Here is a 21,555-nt window from a genome sequence, read left to right as displayed (position 1 = left end):
TTGCTCCCTCTGAAAGTCATAAAATACTCCGTGGAATCAGGTCAAAACAGTCCCTTGCAGAGTCTCCTTTCTGATCCACAACTTAGAGAAACCCTGAGCCATTAAGAAGTATGCCAAAACTAGCCCAAAACTGTCAGGCTTTCTGACTGCCAAATTCATCACTGAGGCTGATTTGAAGATGCTGCTACTTCAGCTGATACCAGTAATTTGAAAACAGACATCTAAACACTGACTTTGTGCTAAATGTCTTCAGGCGATCTCACTGAAGCATGCGCTGAGATCCCTAGAAAGATGTTTGGGTTGCGTCTCATTCACAACCAATTAGTATCTTATCCTTCTTTTCTCCCTTTCTGACTTCAAAATACACAAACTGCAAACTAAATAAACAAATAAATAAAATTATTCTCCTCGATCCAAACAACAGGGGCAGGGAGTTGAGCACGACCTCCTCTGTCCACACATGGTTCACTGAGTTCGAAGCGTTGGACTTGGCATGGGGAGCAGGTACCCGTCCTGTGGGGCCAGAAGGCAGGAACCATTCCTGTTCTCACAGCCCTGAAGTAGCGGGAAAAATCATCAGAGAGGAAAAAAAAAAAACAAAAAAAAAAACAGCTTTGAACAATTAAAAAGCAGTACATCAACAGGTGCAAAATGTTCTCATTCAAATGAAAGGCACGCAGAAGTGCCAAGGAGACTAATTGTGTTCCCAGTGCGGGGGCTGGCTGTGGGGCAAGGAAGTGCTGAAGCTATGGGCTACGGCTTTGAACAACTGTTAACCAGGTTCACCACAGAGATACAGTGACCCAAACTTGCACTCTTTTGCAACAGGAAGACATGTTCAAGGGCACGGCTGAATCATTCTTAAAGCCCCAGGCCCCTGTGTTTGCCAGAGGCGGCTGAGGTCCTAGAGTACTTGAGTTGCTGCATGGCCATTGCCTTTGGGGGAGGAATCTGTTTCTTGGACAGACAAGGCCATGGACTAACTGCCTGCCTTCAGTCTCTGCAGTGAGGCTGACCAAGGCAAGTTCCCCATCCAGGCGGCTCAATCACAGGTCACATGCACAACACCCACTCAAACAAGGTCTCTGTGCAAATAAGGGCACTAATTTTGCAAACCTGTCCTTCTGTCCAAAGACTACAGACAACAGGAATCATACCAAATAACATAGTCTTCCAATAGCTCCCCAAATTCTATATAGCACATGATCCTCTTTGGCATTTGGTTAGCAAAACTCCTTTATCAATCAAGCGCCACAACTACATGCCTAGAGCTAACAATGCTGGCCTTACAATGATTACCATTTAAGGTAGCTCATTCACAGGAGGAAAACTGCAATATTATCTCTAGTCTTGGGTTCCTTTTCTAGTGGGGATTTCCTCCGGTTCGTTCGAGTATGCACCTGTAACTCTGGGACTTTTCCTTTCCACATGAGCCAAGGACAGCCCGGGTGAGCCAAAGGATTTGTGCAGATCCACGTGGAAATACAGAACCTGCCTGTGGACTCAGGCCTGTGAGCAGTTGCTCTGGATTCAGGCTAATCCACCACCTTCCCTCAAGACGACAAAAAGGAAATCAGAGCGCATGGGCAGTTGCTGCAGCACCGAATACTTCTTTGAGAGTTATTCTGAAATACTGAAAGCTCCCCACTGAGAATACTGGAATAACCCACAGGCAACATCAATGCCAACCAATGTGGTTGACATTCTGAGGATAATGGTGGCAGTGCCAGCAATACCACCTATGGCCAAAAGGAGCAATAGTATCTAAAACATCTATTGAATTCTGGCTGATTCAGTGGACAATGGATGGATGGATGGATGGATGGATGGGTGGATGGGTGGATGGATGGATCGATTTATTTGAAATATAAAACATATGGTCATATCAATCCTTTCCCTTCCCCAATAACAACCACAAGAACCCTTCAAGACAAAATGTCATGGTTCCCACTGCTCCAGGGGGAACTATGGCTCAGTGAGTTACATACTTGCCTGAGGGTCACGCAATGCTAAGGGGCAGTGTTCTCGGGGTTGTAGGGCTGGCACCTTCTCACCATTACCAACACATCTCCTTAACAAAAGTCTGCCTCTGCCAAACTGATCAAGAAAAGTTTTCAAGCAAGGAGAAGCGAACATGTAAACTCATTTTTCAGACTGTCCACCATAAATAATAGAAATCAAAACAGGACAAAACACAAACCTGAAGGCCAAAGCCCATCTGGAGGCTGTTTTTTTCAGATGGAAACGGGCACTGAAGCTCGGAAGGCTCAGACTGAGCCAGGAGGAGCTACAGCCAGGATGGAGAGAGGGAAGTTGAGGGGATGAGAAGGGACCCAGCCAGCTGAGCATCTGTCCTCACGCCTCCTTCAAGAGGAACACATGGGCCTTGCTTGGCCTCTGAGCAGTTCTGAACACCGGTGCCACTGGCTCTCAGATCAGATGACATGGAGGACAAGAATTCTGTGGGGTTCTTCTCCTTTTCAGTCACATTAAACACAGTCCTACTTCTCTGTGCAACTGCAGGCCCCACAGGCCTACCAATATCTTTCTCTCAGCTCATCAGTTAAAGACATGTGGGGATGCCAGCCTTCAAATGACAAGAACTACCTTTTGGCCATTCATCCAGCTCCATCATGTATCCAATGAAAAAACTGCATAACCGATTATTGCATCCACAGTAATGGAATTCTCTGGAGAAAGCAGAGCTACTGGAATGAAGGCTGTAGGGTTTCAGCCACAAATGACAAAGCGCACCACCCACTTCAGGTCACTCTCACACAGCGAGTGTTGTAAAACTTGTCAGTAAGTTGTGTGAGCATTGCATGTCACACCAGCCGATCCACAGAGCACAACTTCTCTGACAGTTGATAGAGAAGGTCATTTGGCACACAAGCTCTTCCACCAACAATGGTCTCCCATGGGTGGGCCTTGCCATTCAGTCATGCCTCTGGGAAATGAACTCAGGAGATCCAGCAGGATGTTCTCCTCTCAATCCACAGCTGGGCTTCTTAAATTGCTCTAGGAAAGCTCCCCCCAATGTGGGGAGGGAGAAAGACATTTGGTAAAATGGTTGAGACATTGCCTGAGAGCACCACATCCCATACCACAGTGCCCGGATTCAAGTTCAAGCTCCACTTCTGTAACAGCTTCCTGATAATACGCAATACGGGTGGCAGCAAGGGCGGAGCTCAAGTACTTGGATTCCTGTGAAACCTCAAGTTGACTCTTGGCTCCTGACTTCAGCCTGGCCCACTCATTACTGCTGCATGTACTGGAGATGTGAATCAGCACATGGCAGAGTTCTGAATACCTGTCTCTTTTTTTTTTTAATAAAGATTAATTCATCTTATTACAGCCAGATATACAGAGAGGAGGAGAGACAGAGAGGAAGATCTTCCGTCCGATGATTCACTCTGCAAGTGAGCCGCAACGGGCCAGTGCACGCCGATCCGATGCCGGGAACCTGGAACCTCTTCCGGGTCTCCAACGCGGGTGCAGGGTCCCAATGCATTGGGCCGTCCTCGACTGCCTTCCCAGGCCACAAGGAAGGAGCTGGATGGGAAGTGGAGCTGCCGGGATACAAACCTGCGCCCATAAGGGATCCCGGGGCTTTCAAGGCGAGGACTTTAGCCACTAGGCCACGCCGCCGGGCCCTGAATACCTGTCTCTTTTAGACAGATGAGAGATAGATAGATAGATAGATAGATAGATAGATTAGAAAAAGGTTTGCAATAAAAAGAAATCTTTTGAAAGTTCTCAAAAGCCCTTCTAGTTTCCAAATCCAACCACCATCACCTGATCCTCACTTCACCTGGCCTCTCAGAAGCATCTGGTACACTAACGTCACAGGGACCAGCATCCATCCTCCTAGTCCCTTCCTGGCCACCATCCCTGATGTCTTGCAAGGTTGTCTCTTCTCCCACAGAGCCCCTAAAGTCACTACGGTCTAAGGCACTGTCCCTAGCAAAACCATGTGACATTGGCTGAATTTTCTCACCTGGAAAGGAATGGTACATGAAGAGCTGATAGGAAGAAAGGAAGATGAGAGGGAGACTAAGAAGGAACCAAAAGGCCACCTGTGTTACCCACAGCTCTGTAAGCCAAGACCTAACTGTGCCCAGCATTCAGGTTTGGTTCTTCTCTGATTGGACTTCAAAGCCTCATGCTGAGAAACTAACTACCTCTGTCACTGCACTCGCTTTCAAAAGAGTTCAAACAGCCACCCACTAAGAGAAAGACAGGGCGAGAAAGCATCACTACAGGTGGTAAAAAATAATGCCCAGTATGAGCTGACCACAGCCTTCCTGGGACAAAGTCTTCGTGGAATCAGTTTTCCAAAGAAAGATGTGGGAGCCACCAGCATTTTTTTTCTTAGTACAGTCATCAGAAGGGCCTCTCTCCCAACCCTCCTGTGTCATTCACCAGCACCGACTCCCACCCCACACCAAAAACCCCATTCTCAGCGCACCTTCTAAGTTATAAAATGTTCTTACTTGAACAAAGATGCATCACCATAAAATCTTATTCTAAATAATCCCAGTCTAAGCAGTTTACTGAATGACTGATTTTTTTAAGCAAAGGTCTTTAACATTTTTAATACGTGATTATTAAGATTGCTGTATGGCCCATAGGAGATGGGATACTACCCATGTGGGACTTCTCCTCATGAAGGGGAACATTTGGGATTGGAAGGACAGAAGGATTTAATTTGCTTTTTCTTTGCTTTCTGTATTTCGCTTGCAGTAGAAAACAGTGAATAGCTGAAGGAATATTTCATGATTAAGTTTAGATAGAGCCTGGGAGCCTGAGAGATAACGGGCACCTGCAACTAGCCCCCGCCCCTAATTGCATGGCCCCCTCCCTGTTTATACTTAGGGTTCCCCCTCCCTGTTATGTTTAGGGTGCCCCCTCCCTGTTTATGTTTATGGTTCCCCTTCCCTGTTCATGGTTATGGTTTTATGGTTTTGTGATTTTAGCGTTGGTTTAGCCTTTAAAAAGGATGCTATACCATGACTCGGGGTCGATGCCTAGCCTCCTGCGTGAGAAACTGGCCCTGGCCCCAGCGCGCTGGTGATCGAATAAAGCCTCTTGCTTTTGCATCAAGTCTTCGGTGGTCATTGGGGAAAATCACTCTCTCGAGACAGATGGTAAGGTTTTCCCTGTTGGGGGGCCTTACACTCACACACATACCAACCCCCAGTCCTCAATTAACTCCCGCAGAGAAACACAATTCTGGAAGCAATAAATATAGCAGGCATGGCACCTTGAAAAAATCACTTGCAACAGAAATTGGAACCAGAATGCACAGCGAACAATCTCCTTGGAATTCGATTCTCATTGGCCAAGTCATCCCCACCCAACTCATGAATCCCCAAGGCCTCCTGGATAAGCACTTGCTACCAGTATCCTGAGGACCTCTAGAACCATTGCTGGGAGACATGCCCTACCTGCCAGCACAGCGGAATGGCTCTGCTGGACAGCCATGGCCTGTACCAGGCTGTGCGCATGGAAGGCACGGCCATGTCACAGGGCCAAGGGCAGGGCTCCGACAAGTCTCATCACCCCCACTGGGAATAGATGTTTCAATTTTTCCTCTTTGATGGGAACTGCAATCTCTTTCCAGTTACGAAAAATGGAAAAGTGTAGTAAGTACATCTTATTATTTTAGATAAACAATGACAAGAACAAAATAATAATAATAATGGCAGAATAACAGGATCCAAGCGAAGTACATGAAACAAAAAAACAAACATAATCCGGGTAATTTGTGTCACTTTTGGCTTCCCTCTTTCACTTATCTGCAGAAACTAGGAGACAGGAACCGAGAGAATCTTTCCTCGCTACGACGTGAAATCCAAAAACCACAAACGAAAAGACTGAGAACTACAACCACTTACACGTCCAAAACTTCATTCGGCCTGTCAAAAGTCTCTGTTAAAAGACAAACAAATTCAAGAACAACTTGAACAAAGACTTGGAAACAGAACCGGCAAGTGTTACCAGTAAGTGATGCTGGTGAGCCATGAGGAAAAATTCAATAGGCCACAAACACGGCCAGCTCTCACAGAGCGTGAAAGCAGCGCGGCCTCCCTCGCACTGAGAGCACCACTGGATGCCACTTTCCACCTGCCACGCACCAAGCCCCGAAATGGGGTCACAGAGACCACGATGAGGATGTGCTGAAAGAGGCGCCCCTACCGATCGTCAGGCCAAACGCAGGGAGGCTGACTTAGCCGCATCCACCAAACGCGCACACTGTGGATTGGATGATTCTAGTCTTTGGGATATATTCTATTGGTACCCTTGGTCAGTTGTGAATTAAGTGAGAAAGAAAATATCTCATCCGCTGTATTTACCAGTAAAAGCAAACTGTAGAAGGAAGCCAAATGTTCATCGACAGAGGGCTGCTTAAATAAATTTTTATTGTACAGCTATTAAATGGGCCACCAGACAATGGTGGACAAGGCAAAGCGGGAGGGGAGGCTTGGAAGGATTGTTAAGACATGTTAAATAGTGAATCACGGTGCAGGAAAATGAGTAAGACATCTCTCAGGTAAGCTGGCAGGGAGGTAATAGTTAATCATATAATGTTTATTTAGAAGTTCTAGAAATTTCTAAACAAGACCGCGGAGAAAGTGGACCACAGTGAACTTCTGAATCAATACCTCTTCATAATTGATTTTTACTTCACAAAAATAAAATGACAGTAACTTTTTTTTAAATGCCACAACATTTGTGGGGTTTTTTAGATTCATGTGAAAGGCAGAATTAGAGAGAGTGAGTTATAGAGAGATTACGAGAGAGAGAAAGAGAGAGAGGGAGAGGTCTTCCATCCTCTGATTCACTCCCCAAATGGCTACAACAGCCAGGGCTAGGCCAAACTAAAGCCAGGAGCCTCCTCTAGGCCTAACCCCATGGGTGCAGGGATCTAAGCACCTGGACTTTGCTCTGCTGCTTTCCCAGGTATGTCAGCAGGGAACTGGACCAGAAGCAGAGTAGTGGAGGCTTGAACTGGAGCCCACATGGAATGCTGACACTGCCGACAGCAGCTTAAGCCACTATGCTACGACACTGAAACTAAAATGATGGGCTCTCGTGTTTCTAAACCTGCACTGGGCTCACCTTACAAGGGTGGCTGCTGAAGCAAGAGGGACTGAAAAGCAACCACCCTTTCAGGCCTGTGTCCCAGGAAGTTTTCCTTGGAGGGGAGGGGGCTGTCTCTGCCAGTACAGCACAAATCTGCCCGGGCCTCCCAGGCTTGAGCACAAGCAGGATGGCGCCTAAAGAAACCATCCTTGCAACATAGTCCCAGTGTCCACACAGACCCAAGATGGGTACCTGTGAGCCCAAACTTGGAAGTCTGCGCTGAGGGAGGCCTGGTGGGTCTGATCAAAGAGGCACTCAGCAAGCCTCGGCAGACCTAACTTATGCCACCTTGTCCATTCTGCATGACCACGCTGTCACGTGGAGCAGTCACCTAAAAGCATCAACAAAGAGAGAACCCAGACCTTCACAGACAGCCAAGGTCCAATTCCTGACAGCACCCACCAAGACCGGTCCTGCGTAGGGAAGCCTCAGAGTCGCCCAGAGGCTCCAGATAAGATGCCTCAGGCAGGAGTCCAGGCAATGCCAGCCCCGGGGGAGGCCAGACCTGCAGGACCCCTGCATGGTACAGCATGGCATGGCAATCCTTTCCATGGATCACTGTGCCCTGGAAGCAGCTTTTCCCAGGAGACACCCTGCAGTGTGTATCCATGCTTCACACCACAGCCGGTGCCTCGCTAGCGCTCATCTCCCTAACCCCTTCTAGGAAGGGAGCCACAGACCAATACGGAGCTCCTGGTCCAGGAGAGCCTTGTTTGGGCGGGGGCAGGGACACGGGCTGCTTTAGCTTGCTACCTCTTTTCTTGGAGGAGCGAATGCCAAAGGATTCCTGTAAAGGGTTTATTAGCTCACATACAGAATAACTCCTTTCCATTCATCGGAAGTCTGCAGAGAGTCAAGTTCAGCCACTGCCCCCTCTAAGAAGTCTGCGTGGTAACTAATGACATCGAAGACTTCTGCTCTGTGACACAAGCTCGGCCATGCCACGCTCGCGCACTGGGGTCCCCTGAGCCGCTGGGAGAAGGTGATCCCAGGGCGCTGAAGAGATCTATAAAATCAGTCCATTCATAAGGCTGATCCTCCCCCACAACTGCCACCGGTAAATCTTTCTAAAAAGAAGGAACCAAAAGCTTTCCTCTTGGACCACGGCCAGGCTCTCCTATTTCCATCAGCAGCAGGCTCTGCACTCCCAAACAGTCGCCGTCACTGCCTACTTCCCTCCGCATCTGGAGAGGGGCCCTAGCCCTGTCCTGACCCAGTGGCCGCGGGAACCTTCCCACTCACCCACTCCACATAGTCTCCTTTCTCTAGGGTCAGTCTAAATTCCAGGAAAGGCACTTATCTGCATTTGGCCTCTATATGCACATGCAGAAATACACAAACTAGAAATGTGAGATTATCTCCCATGAGTCACACTGGAACCGGCGAAGCTCACAGAGTCTCCCACCTGTCCACAAACTATCTGTCCTCCCCAGTCTCACTCTCCTTGGGAACTACCGATCCTTCTGGAAGCAGTGGCTCTTAACAGTGTTCTCGGAAACTAAATACCATGCTAGCAAGCTGCTGCTCCCCTCCTCAGAGCTGCTGAAAACCAATTGTTGAGCTGCAAACACCAGGCTTGGCAAACTCAGGCAACCACAGAAAAAGGGAAAAAAAAAATAATCTCATGATGGCATTTTAGAGGTCTCCACAAAAAAAATCACATTTTCCCAAATGAAATAAACCCAGTCGCCCAAACTGGGCGGCCTTGGAACAAGGAAACAGCCAGAGACAGCGATGAATTACAAATGGCATGCTAATTACCAGTCCTTCTCCAGAAATAGCTGAGGACGGCAGGATTTTTGTTGCTGTTGTTAAAATAACTGCAGCCTTTATTGGAGGGCTGGGAGAAAGCATCACATGTACTCAAACGCTTTGGCTTCTAAACACAATCACTTTGATATGAACTTATCTGGGAGGGTCCTGTCCCCAGGGACTGGAGAGGGGGTCAGCAGAGGGCGGACCCCCAGTGACTGGGGACATCCCCTGAGCCAAACCCATCCAATCTAAGCAACAGAGAGGCCTTTCTGTCACCCTCCCAGTGGGACTGCTTCCAACCCTGCAGAGAAAGGACAGGGACAGAAGAAACCGAGTGTCTCAAGCACCAACGTGGTGGATGGATGACCAGCAACCATGTGGAGCACACTTTGAAATTAAGTACATTCTTTGAAATTCTGCACTAAGAGTAGAAAGAACCTGGCTGTTAAGAAACTTACTCTTTGCTACGAGGAAAAGAAAAAAATGAGGCGCTGGGGGGGGAGGGGGAGGTGATGCTCTCGAGCTGCTGCCCTGGTACACTCTCTGCACAGGAGGCAGTGCCAGGGAGGGATGTGCGTCTCTCCCCAGGGCCCCGTCTGTGTTGCGGATACAGGTTTACCATTTGGAGTTGGAGCCCTGTTTCAAGAACAATCTCCCCAACTCTGCCCCAAATCTTGAACTATCCCTTCCCCAAAACTCCCAACGTTCCAGCAGGAAGTCTCCATCAAACCTACAGGAAGACAGTATTCCCAGTTCCGGCAACTTTAGGAAATTGCAGGCTAGACAACAATAAAGTTTTACCAGAGGACCTGTTTCCAACACACTACATGTGCATTCAGAATCCCCAAGGAGGGAGCCGCTGAGGAGCAGCAAGTTAAGCCATCCAAGACAACACTGGCATTCCTGGGTGAACCCCAGCTTTTCTGCTTCTGATGCATGTCTATGCTAATGCGCCTGTAAAAGAACAGAAGATGTCCCAAGTATTGGTTCCCAGCCACCCAATGTGGGGGCTTCGGAGGAAGCTCCTGGCTCCTGGCTTCGGCCTGGCCCAGTCCCAATCATTGCAGCCATCTGGGGAGTGAACAGCCTTTCGGGAAGACTCTCTTGCTGTCTGTAGGCCCATCTTTCTCTTCAGCTGTCAGACAAATCCTTGCTCAGCACCCCACTTTGACCCAGCCTAGGCCTCAGGACACAAAAACAGAAAAGCTACCCACATTCGTCAAAACACGCACGGGAGAGGAGTCAGACATGAAAAGCTAAGCTGTTCGTGCAGCTAGCTATCAACTGGCTTCAGAGTGCGGGATAACTGTCAGCTCCCAGGTCACCACACTTTCTTCCCTCCCACACCCCATCTCTGATGACAGCAGGTGTCTGTGGCTTCAGGGATGTGTGCTCACAGACCTCCTGAGAGAGATCGCCACCAGCTCAGAGCCCTCGTAAAAATACAACGAAGCCCGTGTCCTTTGCCTCCTTCACGGCCAGGGTGCACAAAGCCAAGGAATTCTTGGCTACCTGTGGTTGGTGTTATAAAGAAGAGACATACTACAGCTCCTTATCCGGCTGCCACTGCAATCTTCACCCCATGGCCAGCTCTTTCTCCACCCAGAGATGCAAGGAAGAGCTATTCCAGGAACTGCTTCTGGGACCAGTTTAGGAGAAAAGGAGCAGAGTAGAAGAGACAGTGCCACTGCTCAAAGTTGGCACCAGACACCTACATCACCAGCTTCCCCTAACCCAAGGCGAGGTCAGGTCCCCAAGACAAAAGACCATCAGAGCAGTGTCTCCCCCTCATAGTTTCAGGCCTGGCAGGCAACCGAGGTCCTCACCACAACCTTACCTGCTCTGCCATGACAGGTTGCTCATGTAATCAGAGTCAGACCACAGCAGGTGTGAACAGGCAGGAGCCTGGGGGAAACGGGTACAGGTGCCCATCCCCCAACACTGCTTCCTCCACTGAGCACTCAGCAGGTCTGTGGCTCTCCGTGGATTAGGAAGGATGTGCTCAGAGGGCGCCTCCGCCTGATCAGGGTCCCTGACTAACCACTAAGAGCAGGGCACTCATGCCAACCTGTCTCAGACATGCAGCGTGATGACATCACTGTGAGACACTTAAAATGTTCGGTTGTTTCCCTTATTAGTGTGACAGCTGCACCATATCCCTCACAGAAGTTACAGCCATAACACTCTTTGGAGATAAGACCTTTAGCGAGATTGTTAATGCTAAGTGAAGTCACAGGATAGGATTCTAATCCAATGGTGCTGATGTCCTTATAAGAAAAAGTAGAGGGGTCAGCATTGTCAAGGGGCAGGTATCTTGGACACCAACATCCCATATGGGAACCAGTTCAAGGCCCAGCTGTTTCACTTCCAATCTGGTTCCCTGTTAGTGTGCCTGGGGAAGCAGCGGAGGACAGACATGTGCTGGGGTCCTTACACCCAGGAGGAAAACCTAGATAAAGCTCCTGGATTCTGGCTTCACCCTGGCCTAACTCAGCCATTTGTGGAGTAAGCTAGAGAATGGACAATCTCTCCCTCTCTTTCAAAGAAATAATGAAAAAAGGAAGGAATGAAGTAAAGAAGGAGTGAGGAAGGAAGGAGGGGGAGGGAAGGAAGAGACAAGAAAGGAGAGGAGAGGAGAGGAGAGGAGAGGAGAGGAGAGGAGAGGAGAGGAGAGGAGAGGAAGAAGGAGGGAGGACGGAAGCAGTGTCACAGCGTAAGTTCTCCCCACTCCTGAGTGTGCAAAGAGGGCACAGAGACAGGGCAGCCATGTACAAGCCTGGAAGAAAGAAACCACCCGCACAGGACCTTGATCTTGGGCTTCAAGAGGAAATTCGTTTCTTCTAACTTCATCAGTGCAAACAGTATGGCTAAGTCCATCCCGACACACAGAACCCTACACCATACTACAGGCTTGCGTTTAAAAAAATGATGAGTTTGGATTGGGAGTCACCTCTTACTAAGCAGAAGCATCTACTGGATTCTGCTCTTGCTCCCTGATAAGAAATGAGCCGTGCCCAGTCCCTTCCTCTCGCTGCTACGGGCACCACATTTGTGAGACTGAGTTGGGAGATGGTTTCTTGGAGCAAACGGAGCCCTCCAGAGAAGGACAAGGACACTGCTGCTGGGTCGGCCTGCATGTGTGAATGCCCTGAGAGCCCCGTGCAGGGCACCTGGCCTCGGCAGGCTGTGGGCTTCTCCTCTCTGTGCAATGCAAAGCGGGAAATCAGCAATCACAAAGGTTACTCAGGGTTCCAAAACTTCAACCCCAAGAATTCAGTTTTTGCTGGTGCACAGCGCGCAATCTCTCCACAAACTACAAAAGCACACAGATCCAGTCATGCCTTGTACGTGCTGAACAACCCTCATTGGAAATGTTACAAGCAGAGTTCCAGTTTTAAATTATTTGGCCAAATTTTAAAAGACATGCATAGGTTTCACTGGCTGAATACCCCTAATCCAAAAACCTTAAATCCAAGGTGATACAACATCCAAAACATTTTGAAAGTCATATCAGAACTGAAAAAAATAACGTTTGGGGGATATTTCAGATTTTGGACTCTCAGGTTATGGGTGCTCAACCTATTAATTTCTTTCTTAAACCACAGATTGACAGAGAGCAGGGAGAGACAGAGGGAGAGAATTTTCATACACAGGTTCACTCTCCAATGCCTGCAACAGAGGAATAGCAGAAGACGCTGGAGATGGCCCAGCCCGTGGGTCTCTGCCACCCACGCGGGGTACCAGGATGGAGCTTCTGCCCCCCTGGCTTCAGTCTGGCCATTGTAGCTACTTGGGGATTGAATCAGCAAATGAAGGATCTCTCTCTCTCTCTCTCTCTCTCTCCCCCTTCTCTGTTACTCTGCCTTTCAACTCAATCAATCAATCAATCAATCAATCAATGGAAGAGAGAGAGGGAAAGCAAGGGAGGGAAGGAGGGAGAGAGAAAGGGAAGAAAGAAGAAGAAAGAATGGCCAACAAGGGCTCACCTTCTTCTCCACCCTCACCAACTGACACCAAGTGAGACCTCGAGCAGGCCAGGAACTGTTCCGGAGCCTAATTCCTTCCTTGTCTTTGAAGGGTTTTAAGTACAAGAGTTTTGTTCTATTTCAGTTCTAGAGAGAAATGTAAAACTTCTACCCTTTTGATGATGAGTGATGAAGCCTTCTGCAGGTGGCATGCAACATGGCTGTCTCTTAGGGAAGCTATTTCGGTCTGTTTTTCTGAGGTACCAAGTGACCATCGCACGGGCACGAACTGCAGCTTCTAGGGACATTTCTCAGTTTACTTGACAGAATTAAATGTAAGCAGCCAGAGGTGAACAGGAGGACCACCTGCACAAGTCTATCACTCCCACACAGAAATAGCTCAGTGTGACTTGGTACTGAACTTGAACCCCAGGACCCCTGGCCCAAACAAGCCTGTGAACCTGATTCCTACGGATGCCTGGTGAAAGGCAAAGATAAGATTTACCAGTAACTTCAAAGGGTGATCATCGGAGGTGGCAGTGACAAATGAGCGACACTGTCACCTGACGATTCACATGTGATGTGCAAAACTCACAGAGGGAATGGTGACATCTATCCCAGATGTCTTCCTTAGCGAGGCAGTGAGACATTTGAAAAGTACCCCAAGTTATGACTCGATCCAAAAATCAACCGACACATCAGTCAATCAATGGAAGAGAGGGAGGGTTCCTCTGCTACCCTCCTTCTACCAGAGTCAAGGGCTGGTGAAATAGGAGCTTCCTATCCAGCTCAAAGCTGGCAGAGCCAACTGCTTTGTGTATCCTTCACGTACGGCACAGCATGGACATGAATGAGTAGGCGTTGGCTTCAAGCAAACACGCTTAATCATTTCAGTACCTGTTCGGAGACAGCAGAGAGGAAATAAATACCAGAAAACAAGCACGGTCCAAAGACTTCTGATTTTGAGAACGCACACACTCATGCTTGCACGTACGCGCATGCATGCACGAAACCAGTGAGTTAGGATATCTGGCAAAATTTTGCCAGCAGCAACAAATGTTCACTCCCCTCCTTTCATGCCATCAGCTATGGTCACATCCATGGGTACCAACACCGACCACCGTTTTTGCCACGTGCTGTTTAAGCTCTTCAGACAACGTGACTGTAGAAACACCACATCATCAGCTCCATCCACCTCGTCATCCAAACAGCAGGTGCCTGGAGGCCAAAGGCCTTCTGGATCCCACTGTACTTCCCTGCCACCCAACTGAGCCCCTGAATGGCACACATGTACTTGAGAAATGACCAAACAGCCAACATCGAGCACTTCTTTTCGGATGCCTAGAAGGGCAAAATTTTCCTTTACTGGGCAGCTTTCTAACGTGTCTTTTGATTGGCTTAAAATGTGTCCCAAATAACTGGCCCAACAATATTTCCCTGGTAAACAGCAAACGCTGTGCTGTGTCATCTGCTTGGTATACATACCCCCTCTGAGGTGCTAAACAGTTTTCAAAAGAAAAAAAGACGGAGATGATAGAGGAAGAAATGTTGAATATTTAAGGTAACAAAATAAACTCACATGTGAATGAGATGGCTTTGTTAAAATTCGGAAGGTTTTATAGATAGATCACACTGACTTTGGGCATCCCTGGAAGTTTTACTCGGCAGCTAAGGTTAAGACTAAACCATCTGGGCCTGGCACACTAGCCTAGTGGCTAAAGTCTTCGCTTTGCATGTGTCTGGATCCCATATGGGCATATGCTAATCCTGACAGCCCTGCTCTCCATTCAGCTCCCTGCTTCTGGCCTGGGAAAGCAGTGGAGGACGGTCCAAAGCCTTGGGATCCCACACCCAGGAAGAGGCTCCTGGCTCCTGGCTTTGGATCGGCTTAGCTCTGGCCATTGCAGCTACTTGGGAAGCGAATCAACAGACAGAAGGTCTTCCTCTCTGTCTCTTCCTCCTCTCTGTATATCTGACATTCTAATAAAAATTCTTTAAAAAATTAAAAAAGAGAATAAACCATCTGGGGCTGACACTGTCATACAACAAGTGTTCCCTATAGATCACACAACCTGTCTCCCCTACAGGTCCCAGTCAGAGCCCAGGCTGTTCCTCTGTTCGTGAACCTGGGAAAGCTGCAGAAGAAGCCTCAGTACTTGGGCTCTAGCACCCACATGGGAGACCTGGATGAGGCTCCTGATTCCTGGCTTCCACTAAGGCTATTTAAGAAGTGAATCGGTGAACGAAGATCTCTGTCTCTCCCTCTCTCTTTGTAACTGTGCCTTTCAAATCGATCACAGAAAAATAGAAGAATAAACCAGCTGTGATTCAGACCAGGCCGTGCAGAGTGTGGAAGAGCAAAGAAATGAGCCTAGATGAGATGAAAGGGGCGCCAGACACAGTCACAACCCCACTGGGGGCTCTGCCATCACAGCCAGATCATGGCAGCCATGGGTGCCTCGGCTCTGTAAAAGGCTTCTTCCAGGATCACAGTTCATGGATCCTGTCAACAAGCACTCCACAGTAACTTGGTGAATGAGCAAATATGCGTAAAAAGCGGTAATGTGATGTTGCCTTTAGATGCCCCTGCGGGTGGCCCACGGCTATGCCTCCGCAGCTTCTGCCCTTTCTCAAGCAGAACACATTCAGCCTCAGCCGGGGGGTCGGGGGGGGGGGGCAGCAGCGAACACAACAGGGGGCCAGGGGAGTGGGGTGGCTGGGGGAGCAGGCAGGTGCATGCCCAGCAACAGGGACTGCCAGAGGGAGACACTGAGGCCCCGCCTCTACACCTGAGCTGTTTTGATTTCATTTTCGATTGCACACAAACAGCAAAATGCCTTAGAATTCACCCCAGAGTTTGATTCAGCTCAGGGGGTTAAAGTCCCTGTGTGTGACAAGCTGAGGGCTGGATCAGGCCCCTGCAAGGGGTGACTTTGTTCAGGAAGCCAAGGACTCCCAGAACTGCTAGGTGGTGCCAGTCAACACAGTCCCCCTGCAGACTGGATCCGTGTGTCAACAGGCCTAGGATCATGCGGGTGAAGGTTTGGGATAAATGAATTTTTTTTTTCGAAGATTTGTATTTGTTTATCTGAAAGGTTGAGTTACATAGAGAAAGAGGACGAACAGGAAAAGCTCTTCCATTGTCTGGCTCACACCCCCAAACGACCACATTGGCTAAGCCAGGGTGAAACCAGACAAGGACGGCCCAAAGCCTTGGGACCCTGCACCCGCGTGGTAGACCTGGAAGAGTCTCCTGGCTCCTGGCTTCAGATTGGCACAGCACTGGCTGTTGCGGTCACTTAGGGAGTGAATCATCGGACGGGAGATCTTTAAATAGCTATTGAGGGAGCAGGCACATAGCCTAGCTATTCTGATGCCCACATCTCATGTCACAACACCTGTGTTTCACTGATTCCTACTCCAGCTTCCTGCTAATGCAGACCCTTAGGGGCAGCAGCAATGGCTCACGTGATTGGATTCCATCACCCAAAGGCTTGCGTTGAGTTTCCACCTCCCAACTTTGGGCCTGAGCCTATCTCCAGGCCAACTATAGCATTTCCAGGTATTTGGGGAGCAAACCAGCCGATGGCAGCACTCTGTCTTTCTGGTTATCTAATAACTAATGTTTAAAATAGCTATAAATTCTGGTAAAATAAAAATCAGATGTCTTGGCGCTCTAATGTTTTCAGCATTGTTTTACCCCAGAATATATGAAATATATATATATAAAAGATTTATTTATTCTTAATCTAAAGTCAGATATACAGAGAACAGGAGAGACAGAGAGGAAGATCTTCCATCCGATGTTTCACTCCCCAAGTGAGCCGCAATGGCTGGTGCGTGCCGCTCTGATGCCAGGAACCAGGAACCTCTTCCAAGTTCACCACGCGGGTGCAGGGTCCCAAATCTTTGGGCCGTCCTCAACTGCTTTCCCGGGCCACAAGCAGGGAGCTGGATGGGAAGTGGAGCTGCCAGGGTTAGAACCGGCGCGCTCAAGGACTTTAGCCACTTGACTACTGTGCCGGCCCTAACTATACATTGTGACAGCTAGATAATGTTTAGAAATAAACCAAGATTAACAAAGAGAAAGGTTGCACAGTTCTTACATTGACTGCAAGCTAAACATTTTAAGAACCCAAGAGGTTAACCTGCTTCTGTGATAACAAAGACAGGAAGAAATCCACTGCTCTTCTTTATCTCCAAGCGTCAGTGGTTCCTGAGAAACCTTAAGAAATCAAGTCACATAGTCTGTGATGACAAACGGGGAGGGACAGGGCAGCAACTACCCAAGCCCTGCATGCTCGTCCACCCACAGTCCCAGAAGAGAACTGAGGTCTTTCCCAGAAGCACAGCCACACCCAGATCCTGAGCCCATGTCTGCCCATACATCGGAACTACGCAACACAACATGGGTAGCCCTGACAACCAGGGGTCCTAGTCTACACAACCGGAAGTCTGCAGTGGTCTCCCTGGAAGCTGTTGAACCTCTCTCACGATCTACCATCACTCACACGAAAGGCTGAGACACAGCGATTCCCCTCGGAGAAGGAGGGACCTGTGCTATTCCCGAGCCTTCGTTCCTAGAAGCTCCAATACCCAAGTTCAACAAGCAAGAGTTTTATCTTGTTCTGTGCAATCCAGTTCTCCTGTCCAACATCCCGTCCGTCTCCCTACAGCATCTTCAAGGACCTGGGCACCATCAGATCTGCTGCTGAGCAAGGCTCTCTAAGACAGGGACAGATGGACCCTAAACGCTTTCACCAATGATCCATCTTTCACTTTGCCAAGTTGAGGTGGCCAACGACTGGTCCTTCGTTGTAGTCCTATTCAAGCTTCGTCCACTAAAGGCCCCAAAAGACAGAATCAGTGTGTTTTGGTTCAGCTGATGACACCCCTGAAAAAATGTTTGAAGGTAAATAGTTAAATCATTAACCAGCTTTCTTGGACACATTCCACTTATAATTATACACTGATAAACCCTTGATCAGTTCAATGACCTGCAATCTACAATACTCTCAATTCTACTCAAAGAATCGTCACAGATACTGTTAGAAACTTCATGTGATTTCTCATCTCATCAGTTTACACAACTATATAATGGAAACAAACGAGAAAATGGTAACAGTATGATTTGGTTCCATAAGAGGTAAATCATTTCGTTTGCTGGCATCGAATGCTTCTGCTTCCAGAACTCAGGACCTCATTGGCATACACTCAGTGTCTATCTGAAACACGCACTGGCCAGGTATTTAGAGTCGGAGTCCCACAGTGATGTGGACAATGACACAAACAGAGCTTTCGGAGGTGTCAGAAAGTGGAACAGAGCCCAGTTCCTTCTGAGCCTCAACTGCTGTTTCCAAAAGTCCCCAACTGCCAAAAAAGCCCCAAGGCTTGGATGCTGCTATTTCCACAGTGTCTCAGTTCTTGTGCCAAAGTTCCATACTTGTTTATTTTTTTTAGGTGGTATTTTAAATGCGCCTAAGTGAGACAGTGGTGTCAGTAAATCCTAACGCTGTGCCAGTGTCATCAAACGGCAGAAGGGATGGGCCCGTGCCAAGGGCCGCGGGATTGTTATCACAGCCTCTGATTCACCTTGGAGCAGTGGTTTCTTCAGTATTTTTCATTCGTAGTCACAATATTGTGCTAACTCCTTTATGGACTTGTTTTTCAGATTATTAAAATTATATTATTTCAGCCATCGCTGGAACAAAGTTGTATATGTAGCCCTGTCATTTTTTTTTGCTATAAATGGGAGCACATCTTAGTGTACACAGTTTTGCCACAGAGAACCAAAATCCATCTTCCAATGCTGAGAAAATCCTATCCTTTAGACGAGAATGGAGTAGACACATCTCAGCTGCAGCCAAGCTGACGGACGATGGCTAAAAACATTATTTTATCTGTCTATTTTATTCTGGGTTGTAGTCTACTTGTATTTATTTTTTGTTTATTTATTCATTTGAGAGGCAGAGAGGGAGGGAGCGTTCATCAGGTGGTTCATGCCCCAAATTTCCACAATTGCAAGGCCCGGCAAAGCTAAAAACCAGAAACCAGAAACTCCATGGAGGTCTCCCACATGGAAGGAAGGACTCCAACTACTGAACCACACGCTGAGCACTGCCCCCCCCCCACAGGGTCTACACGAACAGGAAGCAGCAGCCAGGGGTTGGAGTCAGGCTTGACCTCAGGAACCCCAACGTCGAACCTGAGCATCCCTGTCAGCGGCTTTACCACGAGGCCAGGTCCCCTCCCCCACTGTACATTTACCCGGAGGACTGAAAAACTCCCAAAGGTCACAATTAGAATTATTACAGGAATAAATCCCCAGTTCAAAATCTGAGAGGGATGCAAATTATTTTAGATTTATTTTAGATTCCTTTGAAAGTAGAGCTACAGAGAGAAGGACACACGGAGAGTGAAAGGTGGCAACGGTCACAACTCAGCTGAGCTGAAGCCAGGAGCCAACGAGTTTCTCCCAGTTTTCCCAGGTAGGTTCAGGAGCCCAGGAACTCGAGCCCTCCTCCACTGCTTTCCCAGACATATGCAAGAAGCTGGGTCAGAAGGGACACCCCCAGGACAAGAATCAGAGTCCAAGAATGCAAATTTATAACTATTTCCATTCTACTTCCTTCGTGGAACATCACTTTGAAGATAATGATAATGATAATGATAATGATATATCTGGTCATATATCTCGTGGCTTCTATGTCTCTACAAGCCTTTCAAAAAGAATTAATGCATGTTAACTAAAACAAGTGATGCAGGTATATTTTGCCTTAATCTCTTTGCCCTCTTGGATATATGGTTTAGTACTTGGTCTATATTGAGTCAATATCATCTGTATATTTGTCAGTATATATACATATATATTTATATAAAGATTTATTTGTTGGAAAGGCAGAACAGCACAGCGGAGGGTGGGGGAGACAGAGATCTTCCAAACACTGGTTCGCTCTCCAAGCATCTGCAACAGCCAGCACTGGGCCTAGCTGAAACCAGCAGCCAGGAATTCCATCCAGGTCTCCCATGTAGCTGACAGAGGCCCAAGCTCTCGGACCGTCTTCCACTGCTTTCCCAAGTGCCTTAGCTGGAAGCTGAGTTAGAAGCAGAGTAGCCAGGACTGAAACCAGGACTACAACACAGTATACCAGCATCTCCAGGAACAGTTTGACGCCCTGGGCTACGACACCAGCCCATCAGTTTTTTTTTCTTTAGTTGCTCTTCTTCCGTAAGTTATTCTCCATTGCAGAAAGTTACATTAATGAACTGCAGGAGATTTAGGTTAATCACTAGCATTTTCCCTGAAATAAATATTCAATTAGCAGATGTAACTTGGAACGATTCCACCCTCTCACAAGAAGTGCTGTTCTCTCCATTTGCACTGTTGGTTCCATGGCAAGTCAGAACAATACATTAATGAACAGTCAGGCACCCACCATCACAGGCAAGCAGACAGTGAGGGTTGCCCACAAGGCACAGTCAGAGTGTGAGGGTCCCAACCAAGAGTCAGCTACCCCCACCTCCTCACTCCGTCTCCGGTGGGGGGTTGATTCTCAGTGGTTCACGTCAGATCCAACCCAAGAAACGCAGAATGCAAACCACCTTTTGATATTGCCTTTTGGTAATCAAGTAATCTTCAGTAAAATGCATCCGTGAAGGAAAATAATTTAAAAGCTTTCAGTGTTTCTACTTCCTAAAAGAAGTGAGATTCTTCCAAATGCTGAAGAAACGGGGTGAAATTCTTTAAAGGATCTGAGTTGGTGGGTTCCCGCCATTTGTGTACGAGACCCGGGTTGAGTTCCTGGCACCCATCTTTGGCACAGCCCAACCCAACACAGCCAAGCCCAGTCACTCCAGGCATCTGGGGAGCGAACCTGAGGATGGGCTATTTCTCTCTCTGTTCTCCTCCCTACTTCTCTGATAAATAAAATTCAAAATTATAAAGTGTAGGGCCAGTGCTTTGGCATAGTAAATTAAGCCTTCACCTTCAGTACCAGCATCCCACATGAGCACCAATTAAGTCCCGGCTGTTTCACTTCCAATCTAGCTGACTGCTTATGGCCTGGGAAAGCTGCAGAAGACGGCTCAAGTCCTTGGGATGCCACACCCATGCGGGAAACCTGGAAGAAACTTCTGGCTCCCAGCTTCGGAGTGATCTTTGCAGTCATTTGGGGAGTGAACCAATAGATGAAATATTTCTGTTTCTCCTCTTTGCAAATCTGACTTTCAAATAAAAATAAGTAAAACTTTAAAATAAAAAAGATACAGTGCTTGGGAAAAAAACACAGTATTAAGTTGGGTGGACTGGGTGGATTTTGAAACCAGGGAATCAACGGCCAAATTCAATCAAGTCGAAGGTTGACTAGCATATGCATGATTTGCCACTTTCAGATCATGCCTCCAAGAGGGTAAGTTACAATAGCCCTGAGGTGTCAGAGAGAGACAGGAAATATTTGGGGCAATGCATACACCAAGGGGTCAGTCTCTCAGGCTGTGCTGTGCTGATAACTTAAAAGAATACTTAGTATTGGGACCAGCACCACACCATAATAGCCTAGGTCTCCGTCTATGGCACTACAGCATCAGCATCCCATATGACCTTGATTCTTGTCCCAGCTACTTTACTTCTGTTCCAGCTCCCTGCTATGGCCTGGGCAAGCAGAGGAGGATGGGTCCAGTTCTTAGGGCC

General features: G+C 47.9%; 1 protein-coding gene across 5 annotated transcripts in view; it reads right to left on the bottom strand.

Moving 5' to 3' along the window:
• LDLRAD4 (low density lipoprotein receptor class A domain containing 4) overlaps positions 1–21,555 on the bottom strand; it is a 347,890-nt gene that overhangs the window by 262,951 nt on the left and 63,384 nt on the right. The window contains exon 1 of one of the 5 annotated variants that reach the window (XM_058678483.1): positions 13,372–13,388. The exons of the other annotated variants lie outside the window; for them this stretch is intronic. The gene's annotated coding sequence lies outside the window, so the exon portion shown is untranslated. Of the gene's footprint in view, positions 1–13,371; positions 13,389–21,555 lie in introns of those variants that run through there. 5 annotated transcript variants of the gene reach the window in all.

The sequence above is a fragment of the Ochotona princeps genome, chromosome 21 (assembly GCF_030435755.1).
Source record: "Ochotona princeps isolate mOchPri1 chromosome 21, mOchPri1.hap1, whole genome shotgun sequence".
Taxonomy (NCBI): domain Eukaryota; kingdom Metazoa; phylum Chordata; class Mammalia; order Lagomorpha; family Ochotonidae; genus Ochotona; species Ochotona princeps.
Note: the sequence above shows the minus strand (reverse complement) of the source record. Positions and strands in the feature narration are given on the sequence as shown.